The sequence below is a fragment of the Geotrypetes seraphini genome, chromosome 12 (genome assembly GCF_902459505.1).
Source record: "Geotrypetes seraphini chromosome 12, aGeoSer1.1, whole genome shotgun sequence".
NCBI lineage: Eukaryota > Metazoa > Chordata > Amphibia > Gymnophiona > Dermophiidae > Geotrypetes > Geotrypetes seraphini.
In genome coordinates this window covers 34,633,432-34,649,656 of record NC_047095.1, presented here as the reverse complement: position 1 = coordinate 34,649,656, position 16,225 = coordinate 34,633,432, and the positions used below count along the sequence as shown (strand labels likewise).

The following is a 16,225-nucleotide window of genomic DNA, read 5'->3' as shown; positions in this document are numbered from 1 at the left end:
TAGAATCATGCTTAGTGCCTGTGTGCATTGTATAACTTAAGTGCAACCATTTAGACCAGCCAAAACCAGGCCTCAATTGTGCGAGGATTGGGCATATTCTGTAACAATACATATAACTTTTAGGGATGCCCCCCCAGGCCAAGCCCCCTTTTTAAATTTGCGTACTGCAGCTGGTACATACTTTTTATATAATTGTGCGTTCCATGTTGCACAAGTAACTTTTAATTAGCATCAATTACAGGGTGTTAGTTGCCAATCGATGCCAATTTAGTCAATTAATCAATTAAGTTGTACATGCAAATTGGCTGTGCGTACTGATTTATGTGCACAGCTTAAGGCCCCATATACAGAATTTGGGGGACAGAGGGCAAAATCTTAACAATATTGGCCTCAAAACGAAAATGAAGACTAACCAAGACAAACCAAACCAAACAATGCTGTAACACAGAAATTTGTGGTCTATCCATCCCTATTAAGAACAGTGTTAATTCACCTTGCCTAGCCAGCAGTGGATAGTACTAGAAGATCCTAATAAACCCATTGGTGTAATTGGTGATTTTTGCCCTCAATGACTTGCATTGGCGTGAGTGGTCCTAATCACACCTGAGGTAGATGGCACAGCTGGGAAATGATGAGTGCTTAGATGTGATGATATGCAGCTGTTTTGTCTGAAGGTTAGATTGGCCTTGAGAAACCTGGCTGACTACAACATGGCTAATTATGTGGTTTTGACTGGTGTGAGTTTTGTCATGTGCTTTGTATTGTCAATAAAGCTGTAAACGTTGATTTCCAAAGGAAAGCATTAGTAGTTGTTGGTTGGTTATGTTTGCCATAAGCTGTGTGAAGAGAAAGACCAGACAATTCTGTCTGCCCAAGTTACCTTTTCAATGCTTTAAAAATGAATTAAATAATAATTTTAGCATTCACATTCTGTCACCTGCGGAACAAGTATTTGGCGACAGCTTTATTAACTATTCACATCATCTTAACTCATAATTCAATTCAAATAAAACTTTAAATACCCTAAAGCGGCTTCACAATTCCAGAGAGCTATTTGGTGACAAAACTAGCTCCCTTTAATTTTGTACTTTTAAAACATCATGCAAGCGTGACCTGCGGCAACGTCAGGCCAGACATCCCCCCTCATAGCAGTGTTGCCTATGAGAGCTACATTGTAATTATTTATGAACTTCTCATCTCCCAGACGCATCTTAGACTAGTGCCCCCATTTTCGCCCCTCACTTCACAGCTGTAACCTCTCCACCCTACCCCAAATCCCTACTAGCCCTCCCCCCGCCCCAAAGCCTAAGCACCACCCCAAGAACCACCATAACACAAAACAAAATACATGGGAGAGTGGGAAAATTATAACAGGTGCCATCTAGTCCACTCCTTCCCTGTTCCTACCTGAAGCCTGTCAAAGGTTTCCACCAATCCCACTGTTTGTTTATTTAGCTCCACCAATCCAGAATCCCCTTACATCTCTACTTCCACTCTTGCTATCTCTTCCATATGTGCTGTACTACATAGCCTTCACTGCCCGGGTCACACACCCTTTATTCCTCCCCCACCCCCAACCCATTTACACAAATGCCACCTGCAGGCGCTCTGCTCAGCTAATGTTATTAACACACCAGATTAGCCTGGTGTGTCTCCTAACAATCATAATCGTAATAAAGTAGCAAAGGCAAAAATCTATGCCATATGACATAAACGCAGTGCTTGCGGAACTTATCACTGCTTTGGTGGCGTGTAGATTTATTATGTTCTGGTTTGCCTATTTGAATTCATTTTTAGCACCACAGAGCACTGCAAAGTAAATCAATATGGTCTCTACTGTTTTCTGCGTTTTAATTCATGAGCTGCTCTCTGCATGAGGTGTTTCTCGGACTCAATTTTGAGAGCGTGCTTTTTTTAATCAGAAAACCAACAATATTCGCCATTATCCTCAGTGCAGTCCTCAGCAGTGTCAGAGCAGCGGCAGTTCTGCAGAGGTCGTGAACCTGTCTGATGAAGCACAGATGATTGTGAAATATTCTGCTGTGCTTATTAGACTTTATTAATATTTGGATTTAACACACAGGGCTTTAAAAAAGATTCATTGAAAGAATGAAGCAGGACATTGCTTTTATTGAGAAAGTTTTATGTGTTATATAACTCTGCCGCATGTTGCTTTGCTGGAAGTGTATGAATGTGTCTAAAATCAAGAGGAACCAAAATATCAATAACTTCATTTACCTGTTTTATCATTGAATAGGAAGACATGGAATACAGATTTTTTTTTTAATCGCAAAGTACACTCTTGAGAAATCATGGCATGATATAAAAGGGCAACCTATATTTCAGGATTCATGTTTCTTTTATCTGACACCACTATTATTTCCAAGGGGCTCTGGCAAGCTCTGTGCCACTTGGTGAGACTTTCTTTGCTTTTTCAAGCCATTTAACAAGGAGTTTCTGATTGCCCTGGTTATCTGGTTAGCTAATCACCAACCTTGTAAAATAGGCTAGGGCACTTCCTGTTTTCCAATGAATTTAGAGCTACTGTGGGAGAATTGAAAATAAAAAAATAATGTTCTATATACTTGAATAAAGTAATTTATACACCTTCTATTGTTGATAGCTAGGTGTGCAATATTTTGAGCAGTCAGATTATGAAATGCATGCATGCAACTTTATAACAGCCTTGCGGGATACATTATGTGATTGTAGTCACTTGCGTACCTGTACAGTTACTGCTACCGACAACTACTTAATATTAATGACGCCTGACGGCCGCCACTGCAGTTGTATCGACTACAAACTTAAATGTAATGTTAACATTGAGGGGGACATTCTTTGTTATAATGCCAGAGCTTATTCAGAACAAGACAAGGGGCATTGATTAAGAAAAATTACTTTCCCATGATACCATAAAGGTCATTGCTAGAGCACACAACTATTACAAATATTTTATGGTTTCAACTTTCAATACAACTTTAAGTAAGGTTCCCAACTACAAGGCGTGCATGTACTTGAAAGGCTGCAGGGAAGGCAGCAAGTGCAAAGCATGAGACATTCCACAGATATTAAAAGGCTAGAGTTATTAAAGTCTACTGCTGTAAATCTCCAATCATGGTGCATGGGCTTGTCGTGCCACTGGGGCTTGCACGCATCTGTGAAGCTGAAAGCTATGTCGTCGGTAGCTTCACTACCAGCAGGGCCTCCCAAGGTGGACAGGTTTCAGCGGAGATGTCAGACTAACCATGTACCACCCAAGTGGGCAGTGCTGAAGATGGAGGACCACGTTTGATGCGACAACGGTGACACCATCAAATTTATACTGCACAGAAGAAAGGCCCAGCAATCTATTTCTGTATTCTGCCATGAAAACTTGAAGAAGTTCATCACGTCGCTAGGACTCGAATGTGAGTCAATACCGCCTAACGACTGCTGTAAATAAGTGCCATGGCATAAGATGGGAGTGGTGGGAAATAATGCACATTAATGCATGTTGATCTAAGCTAATACGGCACATCACTTTAATAAATCTAGTAATAAGTTTTAAAATTGAATTATTATGCAGGTAACTGTGTACATGTAGGTCAGTGGTCTCAAACTCAAACCCTTTGCAGAGCCACATTTTGGATTTGTAGGTACTTAGAGGGCCACAGAAAAAAATAATGTCTTATTAAAGAAATGACAATTTTGCATGAGGTAAAACTCTTTATAGTTTATAAATCTTCCCCCCTCCCCCCAAAGGCCTGCATGTTCCCCCCTTCCTTGTAGCATCCTCCAGCTTCCCCCCTGGCCTTCCAGTCTTAGTTTCAGCTAATTACCGCAGCCTGCAGAGAGAATTGCCGGTGCTGTAGTGTTCCTTGCAGGCTGTCATCAGCCTCCGCAGCACATTCCCTCTGCCGTGGTCCCGCCCCCTCCTCTGGCATCAGGGGCAGGATCGCGGCAGAGGGAACATGCTGCTGAGGACGACAGCAGCTTGCAAGAGTCGCTAAGGCATCGGCAATCCTTGCTGCAGGTTGCGGTAATTATCTGAAGGTAAGAGCGGGAGGCCAGGTGGGAAGCCGGAGGACGCTGCAAAGAGCGGGCAGCACTAGTATAGACCACAGGCTGCAAAATATTATCTGGCGGGCCACATGTGGCCCCCGAGCCGCATGTTTGAGACCACTGATGTAGGTGGAGTAAAATGAGGGAGGAAAGATGGGTGGCCACCTTCTTCTGAAATGTAGGCACATTTGTGTCTTTAACTAGGGTTGCACATGTATTTTGCACATTTATTTTGTTTTTCCGCCTGTTAAAGGATGTAAACTTAAGAAACATCATCAGCATCTTCTTTCATTCCAGGCAGCAGCATGGGGCAAAGATTTAGGGCTCCTTTTACTAAGGTGCGCTAGAGTTTATAGCGCACACAGGAGATTACTGCGCGCTACGCTTCTAGAACTAACACCAGCTCAAAGTAGCACGCACTATTCCGCGCATTAAAGCCCTAGCGCACCTTAGTAAAAGGAGCCCTTAGATCAACTGCTTCTCCTTACCGAAATGTATGGGGAATTCAGAAAACATCTAAAAGCACATCTGTTTTTGAAGTATTTAGGTAGCTAATTTGTACATTTTTATTATGCAATATTCAGATCTTTTAGGGCTCCTTTTACGAAGCCGCGTTAGCAGTTTTATCGCTCACTGTATGCTCTGACCGCCTCTTCCTGCACTAAACTCGGGCCTCACCAATCAGGAGCTGCGACTCCATCATCTTTCCCGCTGACGCCATTTCCTATGAGTGGCACCCAGAAACGACGTCAGCAGGAGAAATGATGCAGTCACAAGGAAAATGTGAAAGTTGTAAAAGCACATTAAAATGCTACCTGTACAAAGACGCATTTGAGTCATAGATAGGATAATTCTTCTATCATTAATCCCAAGCTCAAATACCTAAATTTAACCAGACCTTATGTATAGGTCATAACTTCCCCCATTCTCTTTTTAGTCTTAGCCATATTTGTAAAACATTTTTTTCATTACCCTCCTGATGTTTTTTCCTTACTTTCCTTAAAAATTGTAATTCACCCCTCTTCCCTTATGTATTGCTAATTTTTGTGTACATACATTATATGTTTGCTTGTACAATTTGTTTTATTTTATCTCCCCAAAATTTTTATTGTCATACACATTGAAATTATTTGATATTGCGTGTATAACAAACTTTAAATAAACTTGAAACTTGAAACTTGTTGCTCGTGGTGATGAACAATTAGAGGTAGGGGGGAAGGGAAGGAGGGGGTGCACTTAGTGAGGGGAGGCGTGGAAGAGGCAGGGGGTGGCGAGGAAGAGGGGTCTGGCGCCCCCACCAACATGGCTTCCGGGGCAGACCTCCCCCCCCTCCTACTACGCCAATGGGTATTTCCCTATTCCTTAAAGTTTCACAATCTAATTTTATATCTGAGGCAAAGGAGGGTTAAGTGACTTACCCAAGGTCACAATGAGCAACAGTGGGACTTGAGCATGCTGAGGTCAGACAGGATCTAAGAAGGGAACCACTGTATCCCAGAGGAGGAGGGAAAAAAGGAGACAAGTAAAGGGAAAGGAGTATTTGGCATGGCATTGGAAAATGGAGGAAGTACCAGGTAAGAGTGGATAGCGTAGATGGTTTTAAGAAAGGTTTGGACAAGTTCCTGGAGGAAAAGTCCATAATCTGTTATTGAGAAAGACATAGGAGAAGCCAATCTTTGCCCTGAATCGGTATTGCTACTCCTTGGGTTTTGGCCAGGTACTAGTGACCTGGATTGGCCACCGTGAGAATGGGCTATTGGGCTGGATAGACCATTGGTCTGACCCAGTAAGGCTATTCTCATGTTCTTATGTTCTTATGTTTAGAGATGGAGAGGTTTCAGATAACATATCAATAAATAAATACCTATCTGGGTAGATAGAAATGGTAATCATGCTCACAGACTCGCTCAACTCTCTCACACAGTCAGCACCCATGCAAACAGTCACACGTACATGCTGTAGAGGTATTTATATGTGATTGAAAGGTGGTCTAAGTCCCCACATTCATCTAGCATTGGATGCTTTCCGAATTTTAGTGCAATTCTTAATCCTAGTTCAACTGGACTACTGTAATGTAACACTAGTGTTTTGCACCAAAACATTGCTATCACGTCTGCGACTACTTTAAAATGCAGCAGTAAGATTCATATATGGACTCTGGAAAACTGGAACACTTTCAGCCCTACTATATGAAACAACATTGGCTACCCATAATCACAAAGATCAAGTTCAAATTAGGCATCACTAAATCCTACGAAGGAATGCCCCCAACTATTTAAAAGAGTAGGTGGTCCTACTCCAGGGTGCCTCCAACAGATATTCCACCAGAAATCTTTTCCACTTAAATTTCCCAGCATGCAACAAAGTCTATCAGGCAAATTACCTTATTCATCCAATATCAATTAGCAAAATGCTGGAACCAACTACCACTTACACTATGATCTTGTGACCACTGTCTCAGGTTCAGAAAACTTTTAAAAGCATTTCTGTACCAAGACAGGGAGCCAACCCTGAAGCAACTGAAATGGTAATTGTAAAAGCCCATTTCTAAACTGTCTAATGCAACTCCTGAGACAAATCAAAGAGCCAACGATGATTTACTTGTACTTGTGACTATGCATTTGTAACTATTAATAGTTGTACTGATTTACCTGTATTAGCAATCCTACTGAATGACTGTGTCAAACTATCTATTATAACTTCCTGGGTAACTGAACCAACCTCTTGTGATGTAATCCGACCTTGAACTCAACAGGTAAAGGCGGAATAACATGACCTAACATGTACCTCAGCATGCAATCCAGAATCACAGTGCCACCCTTTAAACTCCTCTGTACCACCTCCAATATGCCTCCACTAGACCTATACGTATTTGTGGCTTAAATGTTTTGCCCTGCCATTTTCTAAAACATTGGCTTATACAGTTTGGCTTCCTATTCTTATAATGTGGCAGGATTTGGACATGTAAAAAGCAAATAACAGTCAAAATCGAATAGAAAAATGTTTTGTTTTTTTAAATTGGTAGGAACTCAGATATTAGAATTTGGAGGGGGGAAGGGATTTTCCAGGATCATTTTTATGGGATCCATGAATGTGAACCAGTAGATCTTGCTCATTCAGAAATAACTGTGAGAAGAATATTTTGGTTTAGTTTTGTTTGTTGGTTGTTTTTTTCATCATGATCCCAAATCTCAATAGTTCATAATTATCAGAAATCTCAATCTGTTAAGCTCTGAAAGTGAATAGCCATGTCAACTGGAATTTACTTTATTTTCTATATTTTCCATATTTTATTTTTAATTCCAATTTTTAATTTTAATTTAATTTACTCACTGAATACTTGTTGGGATGTACATATCTGGGGCTCCTTTTACGAAGCCGTGTTAGCGGTTAAACGCGCGTAATAGCGCGCACTAATTTTGTCAGCCGCGCTAGCCGCTAACGCCTCCTCTTGAGCAGGCGGTAGTTTTTCGGCTAGCGCGGGGGTTAGCGCGCGCTTAAAAGTTGCGTGCGATAAAGCCGCTAACGCGGCTTCGTAAAAGGAGCCCTAGATATGTACATCCCAACAAGTATTCAGTGAGTAAATTAAAATTAAAAATTAGCCCATAGTCTCTATCTCTATCTTCCTATCTGAAAATGTTTACTGGATTTTAGTTTTATTATTTGAACTATTATATCTTTATTATTTAATAATTGTTTTCTCAGGTACTTTAGCTAGATTGTGAGCCTTCGGGACAGTTAGGGAACTTCCAAGTACCTAATTTTGATTTTTATTTTCTTATAACCCATTCTGAGCTTCTGGGGAGGATTGGCTATAAAAATGAACAAATAAATAAACCATGCAACATATTTTCTAACCATAAATTATTAGCCCCCAAATATTTTTCAAGTAAATAAAGAGTTGTCAATTCTGCATAGTGAACGCTTCATAAGGGGCTCATTTATGGCTGTAAACTGAATATAAGCATTAAATTAAGACCAGACTTAAGCACAGAGTAGCTGTAATCTACTGCAGATTTCTTTGGTGAATGCAGTATTGTTCTCTGGATTTATCCTCCTAGCATGTACAGTTAACAAGTCACATCTGTGGTCAAAGGGCTGTCTGTGCACATAGACCAGCTGAGTTCAGTATCCCTAAGAAGGTAGGTACAGGCTTCTTTACAGTATCCCCCCCCCCCCCTCTTTTTACAAAGGTGTGCTATGCTTTGCTAAATATTATCTCGTGCTAAACGTTAACGCGTGCATGTCATCCTGTGGACACGTTAGCGCAGGCGTTGATTCGGCGCGTGCTAAATCCGCACTCCAACGCTTAGCGCGCCTTTGTAAAAGAGGGCCTATGTTGATAATGTGCAATGTGACCTTCACTAGCTACTTCACCAAGACTTGCAGCTGGAGATGTAGAGCTCAGCTAGAAGCCAAGCTCTGATTAAACACGAAGAGCAGAGGGATGAAAAGACAACCAGAAGCTCCAAACACTGATGGATTGCCTGTACATGTACAGATTTTGACCTAAGAGAACGGATAGGCCTTGTTTGGGAACCTATAATGTGAACCAAAACTACACTTATTTCACAGTATTAAAGCTCCACTTGTCAGCAAATGTACTGTCCAAGTCATAATGGATTCAAGCTGTACGAGCCATAGTGTTTGTTCAAAGGAAGGTCATTGCCATAAATATGTATATACCACAATGTAAATAGTTTACAGCAACGTAAACTATGGCAAGTTGTCAGAATCAGTATTGTTAGTTTCTTTCTGTATTGTTTGTCACCGATACATAAAATTAACGAGCAACGATGGAATGAAGACCTGACAATGAAACCACTTATCCACACTACTGTTTATTTAACTCTCTGCGTGGAACTCAAACAGCTGACTTGCTTTGTCTGGAGCGGACAGGGCAGTCTTCTGTATCCTTCATGTCTTCTCACCTATCTTCCTTGTTTGTTTTAGAACTGTACCCTAGCAAGGAGCACTCCCTTCAGGTTGATTTCTGAAGGACCGCAGCTGTCGCAGAATCGCTGCTTCCTGTCCGAAACTTCACGACAGGTAAGTTATGCAGCTTTCACTATTAATATTAAAGCTGTTCTTAATTACCGTATTTTCACTTAGATAAAGCGCACCCGTGTAAAACGCGCACACGGGTATAGCGCGCGGAAAACACAAATTTATGTACAGAAATTTTTATATACCGCGCACACCCGTATACCGCGCATGCTGCCCGACTCTCTTTTTGCCCGCCCCGACTCTCCTTTCCCCCTTGAAGTCCTGTCCCTACCCTGAAAGCCTGATGTCTCCCCCCCGATGTCCGATTCACCCTCCCCCCGTAGGACCGCTCGCACCCCCACCCCGAAGGACCGCTCGCACGCACCTGCACCCCCACCCTGAAGGACCGCTCGCACCCCCACCCCGAAGGAGCGCTCGCACTCCCACCCCGAAGGACCGCTCGCACCTCAACAGCCTCCCCCCCTCCCCCATGGAGAAACTGCCTACCTTATTTCTGGATGCCAGCGAGCCCAGCTGTTTCCTCTGCCAGCGGTCCCGCCCCTTCTCTGAGCCCTGCTGCGCTGCTTCCTCTTCCGGCGGTCCCGCCCTTTCTCTGATGTCAGAAAAAGGGCGGGACCGCCTGAAGAGGAAGCAGCACAGCACAGGGCTCTGAGAAGGGGCAGGACCGCCGGCAGAGGAAGCAGCTGGGCTGGCATCTGGAAACAAGGTAGACAGCTTCTCCATGGGGGAGGGGGGAAGCTGTAGGGGTGCAAGTGGTCCTTCGGGTGGGGGTGCGAGCGCTCCTTCTGGGTGATGAATCGGGCGTCGGAGGGGGAAACTATGTAAAAAAAATTTTGTACAACGTGCTCACGTGTATAACGCGCAAGGTTATGCGCGGTTTATAAAAAGCACGTATAACGCGCGCGTTATATGCGTGAAAATACGGTACAAGAAATGGTTCTCATTCCGAATAGATATTTTTATCCATTAACTCGGAAAGTTTCCTCATAACTAATGAACTACTTAGAAGAGGTTTATTGCTTGAAAAGAGGCTGATGAAATAACTCACTGGTGTTTGGATAGGATTTTTCTCAACTGAGATCACTGAAGGAACAATTTTTGAGCAGCTTGCTGAGGAGCAAAGGCCCTTATTCTATATATGCCAACTAGAACAGTGCTTAGAGTGATTGTATAAAAGGCTAGAGCCTTATATAGAATCTCTAGTTTTTTAGCCCATTACATTAACGGGTGCTAGAATAGATGTATAGATTTAGGCATTTCTTTCTTTCTGTCTCTCTCCCTGCCCACTGTCTGTCTGTCTTTCTTTCTTTCTGTCTCTCCCCTCTGTCCACCAGTACCCCTTCCCTGCTCCCTCTGTCCAGCAGTAGCCCTTCTCCCTTCCTTTAATCTCCCCCTGTCCAGCAGCACCCCTTCCCTGCTCCCCCTGTCCAGCAGTAGGCCCTCTCCCTTCCTTTTACCTACCCCCTGTCCAGCAGCACCCATTCCATGCTCCCCTTGTCCAGCGTCGCGGAGGGAAGGCAATCTGTAGCATAGGGAGAAGTCTCCTGGTTTTTGTAGCGTCACGGAGGGAAGGCAATGTTTAAACTGCTGCAAGCTCCAATGCTCATTGTTGAGATGGGAAAACCGGCACACGCTCCTTTTTCCCACTTCACATGCAGACACCGCCGCACGAAACCATGCTCCTTCTACTGCGCATGCGGCACCACGGAGGCATGAAAATTGAAGTGCACATGCGCGCTAAGGGTTTTATTATAGCGGACGCTATAAAAGGCTCCATATTGGGTTTATTATTTTTGATAGACCGCTGTTGACTAAAGGTATAACAATTACAAATGCATCTTCATACTTAAAACAAAATAAACAGCAATACAAAATTATACAACAGCTAACAAATTACCATGGCCGACTGCTAACTAGCTCGAGTCCACAACATTATAAATGGTTTGTGGGTCCATAATGTTGTTGAAACAAACTGGCTGTTTTGACTGGCTCGAAAAGAACGGATCAAGTTACTTCTGTGCTATACAGTTTATATTGATAGCTTCTTTCTCGACGCATAAAGGGGTCCTTTTATTGAGGCGCGTTAACCAATTTAGCACGCCCTAAATGCTAAGGCATCCATTATATTCTACGGGCGCCTTAGCATTTAGCACGCGCTAAATTGGTTAGTGCACCTCAGTGAAAGGACCCCAAACATTACACTGTCTGTGTAATGTCTGTGGTATTGAAAGCGTGGCATCTAAAATCTCCGGCTTACTTGGAATAAGACACATCAGCACAGAAATGATCGAATAGTAAATTCTAGAGAGTGGGGACAGCATGAGCAAAAGCTCTACTTCCAGTCTAAGGCCTGATAACTGAAATGGATCCTTTTGAGAAGATGGCAAAGATCTCTGCGGGGAATACCTGAACAGCTTATTTGATAGGTAGGCTGCAGATTTTAGATGCCACACTCTGAATGCCATACATGGCAGTTTAAAGTTTCTGTGTTGAGAAACGGGCAACCAATATAAACTGTACAGCACAGGAGTCATATACCGGTAATCCATTCTTTTTGAGCAAGTCAAAAGTCTGGCAGCAATATTTTGAATAAGCTGTAAATGATGTAAACTGGCTTTACCCGGGTCTAAGAAAAAGAGTACTGCAATAACCTAGATGACACCTTATGAAAGCGTGCATTGGTTTAGTTAAATTTTTAACTGTCAAAATGGGTTTAAATGGATGCAACATACGTAATTGATAAAAACAAGATTTTACTACGTGGCTAATTTGAGGTTTGAAATGTAAGTCACAGCATACACCCAATACAGTAACATGAGAAAGTAATTGTAGCTTCATAGCCTGAATCTCCAGCATGTCTCTCAACACATTGTGGTTATGAGAAATCCACATTACTGATGACTTTTTTGATGTTCCAAATCAAGTTATGTTCTGACAGCCAGTTAGTTGATTGACTCAATTTACCATTAAGATCAGAAATAGCTGCCTCTTGATGTTATCCAAAAAATAAAAACAAAAATAGTAACTGAATATCATCAGCAAAGAAATGAAAATTAATACTCCCAGTGTCAAGAAACCTTTCCAGGGTTGCAAGATAAGTTAAAAAGAGTTGGGGATAACAATGACCCCCTGAGGGAAAGGAACTTGTATATACAGGTACCGTACTTATTTTGTACCTGGAGCAATGGAGGATTGGATGATTTGCCCAGGGTCACAAGAAGCAGTGCTGGGATTTGATCCCACAACCTCAGGGTGCCGAGGCAGCCATTTTACACTAGGTCACTCCTGAGGGATTCCAGAATTCAATGCCCTGATCCAATACACTGAACAAAATTGGTTAGAAAAATAAGATATGAACAATTTTAGCACTGTAGATCTAATACTCGCTTCCTTAAGTCTGAATAGCAACTTTGAGTGGCAAACAGTGTCAAATACAGCTGTAAAGTCAAGTTGAACCCATGAGCATCCAAATCTCGGTCCGCTTTCATCAGAATTTCATCAGTAATTTATAGCAACATAGATTCTGTATTGAGATTACTTCTATAACCTGTTTGCCACAGATGTAAAATTTCATTCTCCTCAAGAAAATTGTTTAACTGCATTAAAACAGATTTCTCTATGGTTTTGGTCAACAAAGACATATTTGAAATAGGTCTAAAGCTTTGATAGTCGGCCCAAACCTGTTTACATTTTTTCTGAATAGGGGTGATGATAGCCTCCATCAAATTGACTAGAAGTATATCTCTACTCAATGATAAATTCAGAATATGTCAAACTGCTGCACGAAGATAGAACCAAACAGAGCTTTGAGATCAGAAGGTGGCAGGAAATTATTAGCAAAAACAGAAGAAGGTGTGAGAAATGTGGCCACAAAATAAAAAATGTTCTCCATTGCTGGAGTGTCTCTCTGAGACACCTAAGATTATGTACTGACTGCTTTAGTTTTAAGAAACTTAAAACCAAGCTGTTTGTGGATGTTTATTTGAAGAGTCAATCCAGCTCAGCTTAAATTTGCTCCTTATGGAATAAGTGGTTTCTGAATTGGTTTTTGGAATCCAGAAGCAGACAGTTTTTGATCATCAACGTTGTAAACAGACTGTTCGTAGGATTTTCTAGGCTGTGAATTGGTTGTTTGCTGAGAGTGAGTGAAGTTTGCAATTTTAGTTAGGAGTGAACGGAAGTTTGTTCATTTTAAGTTTTGTATTTATAATTAAGTATGTTCATCTTATGAAAACTGCTTAGTTCATAGGCAATATATAAATTTTTTAAATAAATTGTAAGGGACAGCATTTAATTGGATCACTGACAAATTAATAGATTTGATAAGCTTCTCAACTTCAGCACTAGAGACCGATTTAAATTGATCCTACCTGTTAATAACAGTAAATAGAGCATTTAACTTAACTTCATGGGGGCAATTTTTTAAAAGGAATTTACCTGGATGATATTGTCTTAAAGGCACGGAAAGAATATAGCAATGAACATACCTACACCCGACTCACATAAAGTGTGCATGTTTTTGTCACAAAACGTATTGCTTGTGGGGAAGATTTATAAGACACCTTTTATGTGCTTAAAACATGGTTTAGACATGAACAATTCCAGTAGTTAAAGTAAGAAGTTGAGAGCTAGGGAATTCCAAGTCAAATCCCACTGTTGTTCCTTGTGATCTTGGGCAGGGGTTCTTTTACTAAGCTGCGGTAAAAATATAAGGGGTCCTTTTATTAAGGTGCACTAACCGATTTAGCGTGTGCTAAATGCTAAGGCATCCATTATAGCAAATTTTCTTGTATCTGTTTTAAGTTGATTTGGGGATTGGCCCCCAACTTATCTTTCATCTCATTTCGTGTTGTATAGTCCTATAAGGAAAACTAGGAATTCACATGTATTTGCTTATCCAAAAATTAGTGGTTGCAGATACAAGACTTTTTTGGGTAAGACTCTCGCATTCCAAGCAGGTAAACAGCAATTTTGGCTGGGTAAATACATTGGTGAAGCTGTGTTGTCTTATGGTGCATTTCGTATAGAAATTAAGTCAGCGCTGTTTGACAAATTTATTTCTTAAACATGGGTACTTATTGTTAGCAAAACTCTACTTTGAGTATATCTAAGTAACTGTTCTATTTTTAACTTTTTGTATTTCGCTGATTGTCCAGCCTTCTTCTGTGTAAACCGCTTAGAAATCGTTTGGTTATGGCGGTATAGAAGAATAAAGTTATAAGAACATAAGAAATGCCTGCATCGGATCAGACCTGGGGGTCCATCTAGTCCGGTGATCCGCACACGCGGAGGCTCAGCCAGGCGTACCCCAGCGAATACCTTAGTCACTCGTATCCCTCAACGTGTCCTGCAAGAAGATGTGCGTCCAATTTTTTCTTAAATCCTAGAATGGTGGTTTCCTCCACCACCTCTTCTGGGAGAGAGTTCCAGGCGTTCACCACTCGCTGTGTGAAGCAGAACTTTCTGACATTTGTCCTGGCCGTGTCCCCTCTCAGCTTCAGCCCATGACCTCTTGTCTGAACCCGAGTCACATGTGACAATGTGAATAACGTTGTTTCTTGCTCACCATCCTTTCCCCCTGCTGGTGAGTTATAGGCATCTTAGCATTTAGCACTTGCTAAATCGGTTAGTGCACCTTAATAAAAGGACCCCCTAAGTCTTAGCACCTCTTTATGAGGGTCTTTTCCACACACTAAGACCATTTTTATACAGCCATAAAAACTCTGATTTTCTATTTTTTTTTTTTATTAATGATCATGCATTAATGTTGTCATTAATGTGCAGCTATTAAAATAAAATACTGTGAGAGCATTTACCACTTCTGATTCTGTAGATAGTAAGAGCTATCCTTATACTAATTAGTTTGCAGGAATGCATAGTAATGTTTATGGGAAAATTGCTTGAGTACCTGATTGTAAAACCGCTTAGATACCGCTTAGGCGGTATATAAAATCCTAATAAAACTTGAAACTTGATATACCACATAACAGCCTAAAAGGATCTAAGCGGTTTACAATACACAATGCAGATTAGCTAACTGGTTAGTACAGGAATGTCCACTCTTCATCCCTGACATGCCCCCTTATGATAACATGAGGAGAATGGTAAAAAAAAAGGAACTTAGAGGAGCAGCTGCAAAGGTCAAAAATTTACATCAGGCATGGATGTTATTATTGTCACGGTTTTTATACTTTAACAGCCTGTTTTACAAAGCCGCACTAGCGGCTTCCATGAAGCAAAAGCCCCGAAGCCCTTTAAGACTCTATGAGCTTCGGGTCCGTTACCGCGCAGCAGCCGCTAGCGCAGCTTTGTAAACAGGGCCTAAGAGTCAGTTCCACCCTTAAAGCCAGCTTTATATTGAGGAAGCATTTACTTTTGTTTATGATGACGATTTTTATTGGCAGATTTCTATATGTATGTAAATTATAGGCTCATGCCTACCATTTATTTATTGACTCTGAAGAGGTCTTTTACTAATGCGCGCTAGCCGATTTAGCGCGCGCTAATCGATTTAGTGCATGCTAAAGATTAGCGCATGGTAAATGCTAATGTGCCCACAGAATATAATGGGCGTGTTAGCATTTAGCGCATGCTAAATCGATTAGCACACCTTAGTAAAAGACCCCTTTAATTTCATCTTGGGATTTGTTCCCTTATTTTAGGTTCTTCACAGCATGACAAAATACTCCTTCAAATCACACTTGTTGAATTTACTTGTCCATTTTTAATACATGAAGTACCGTTGTTTCTGTATCACTATGAAGGTATAGACTTCTTTGGCACATCTTTTTATCATGTGAGGCTTTTTATTTAATGCTTTTCTTTTAATCTTTTTGGTTGTTATATTTATTTTTGTATTTCATTTGAAGTTCTTCTCTTGAGTTCATGCTGCTCCTTTCACAATCACATGTCTTGTAAACATTTGTCACTGTTTTTTACATATGTGGTGTTTTTAAAGTTTGTATTTTGGCAAAAGATTGATGCAATTTTTATGGCAATTTTTTAAAATTTTCATGTATATTAATATTTATTTTAAAATTTTGGTACACATGGGTGTTATAATATTTATTTTCCTGTGCGTTGATATTTGTTCATTTGTTTATAGACTACTGAAGAAGGTACCTTTGTGACATCAAAACAATGTCAATGTTGAGTGTTTGGAAATTGGTGTTACTAC

General features: G+C 41.1%; 1 long non-coding RNA gene across 1 annotated transcript in view; it reads left to right on the top strand.

Annotated features, from left to right (window-relative positions):
- The window catches only part of LOC117346874, a 222,695-nt gene that overhangs the window by 13,603 nt on the left and 192,867 nt on the right, over positions 1-16,225 (top strand). Inside the window, exon 2 of the long non-coding RNA XR_004536671.1 lies at positions 8,995-9,090. This is a non-coding gene — a long non-coding RNA (uncharacterized LOC117346874). The remainder of the gene's footprint in view (positions 1-8,994; positions 9,091-16,225) is intronic.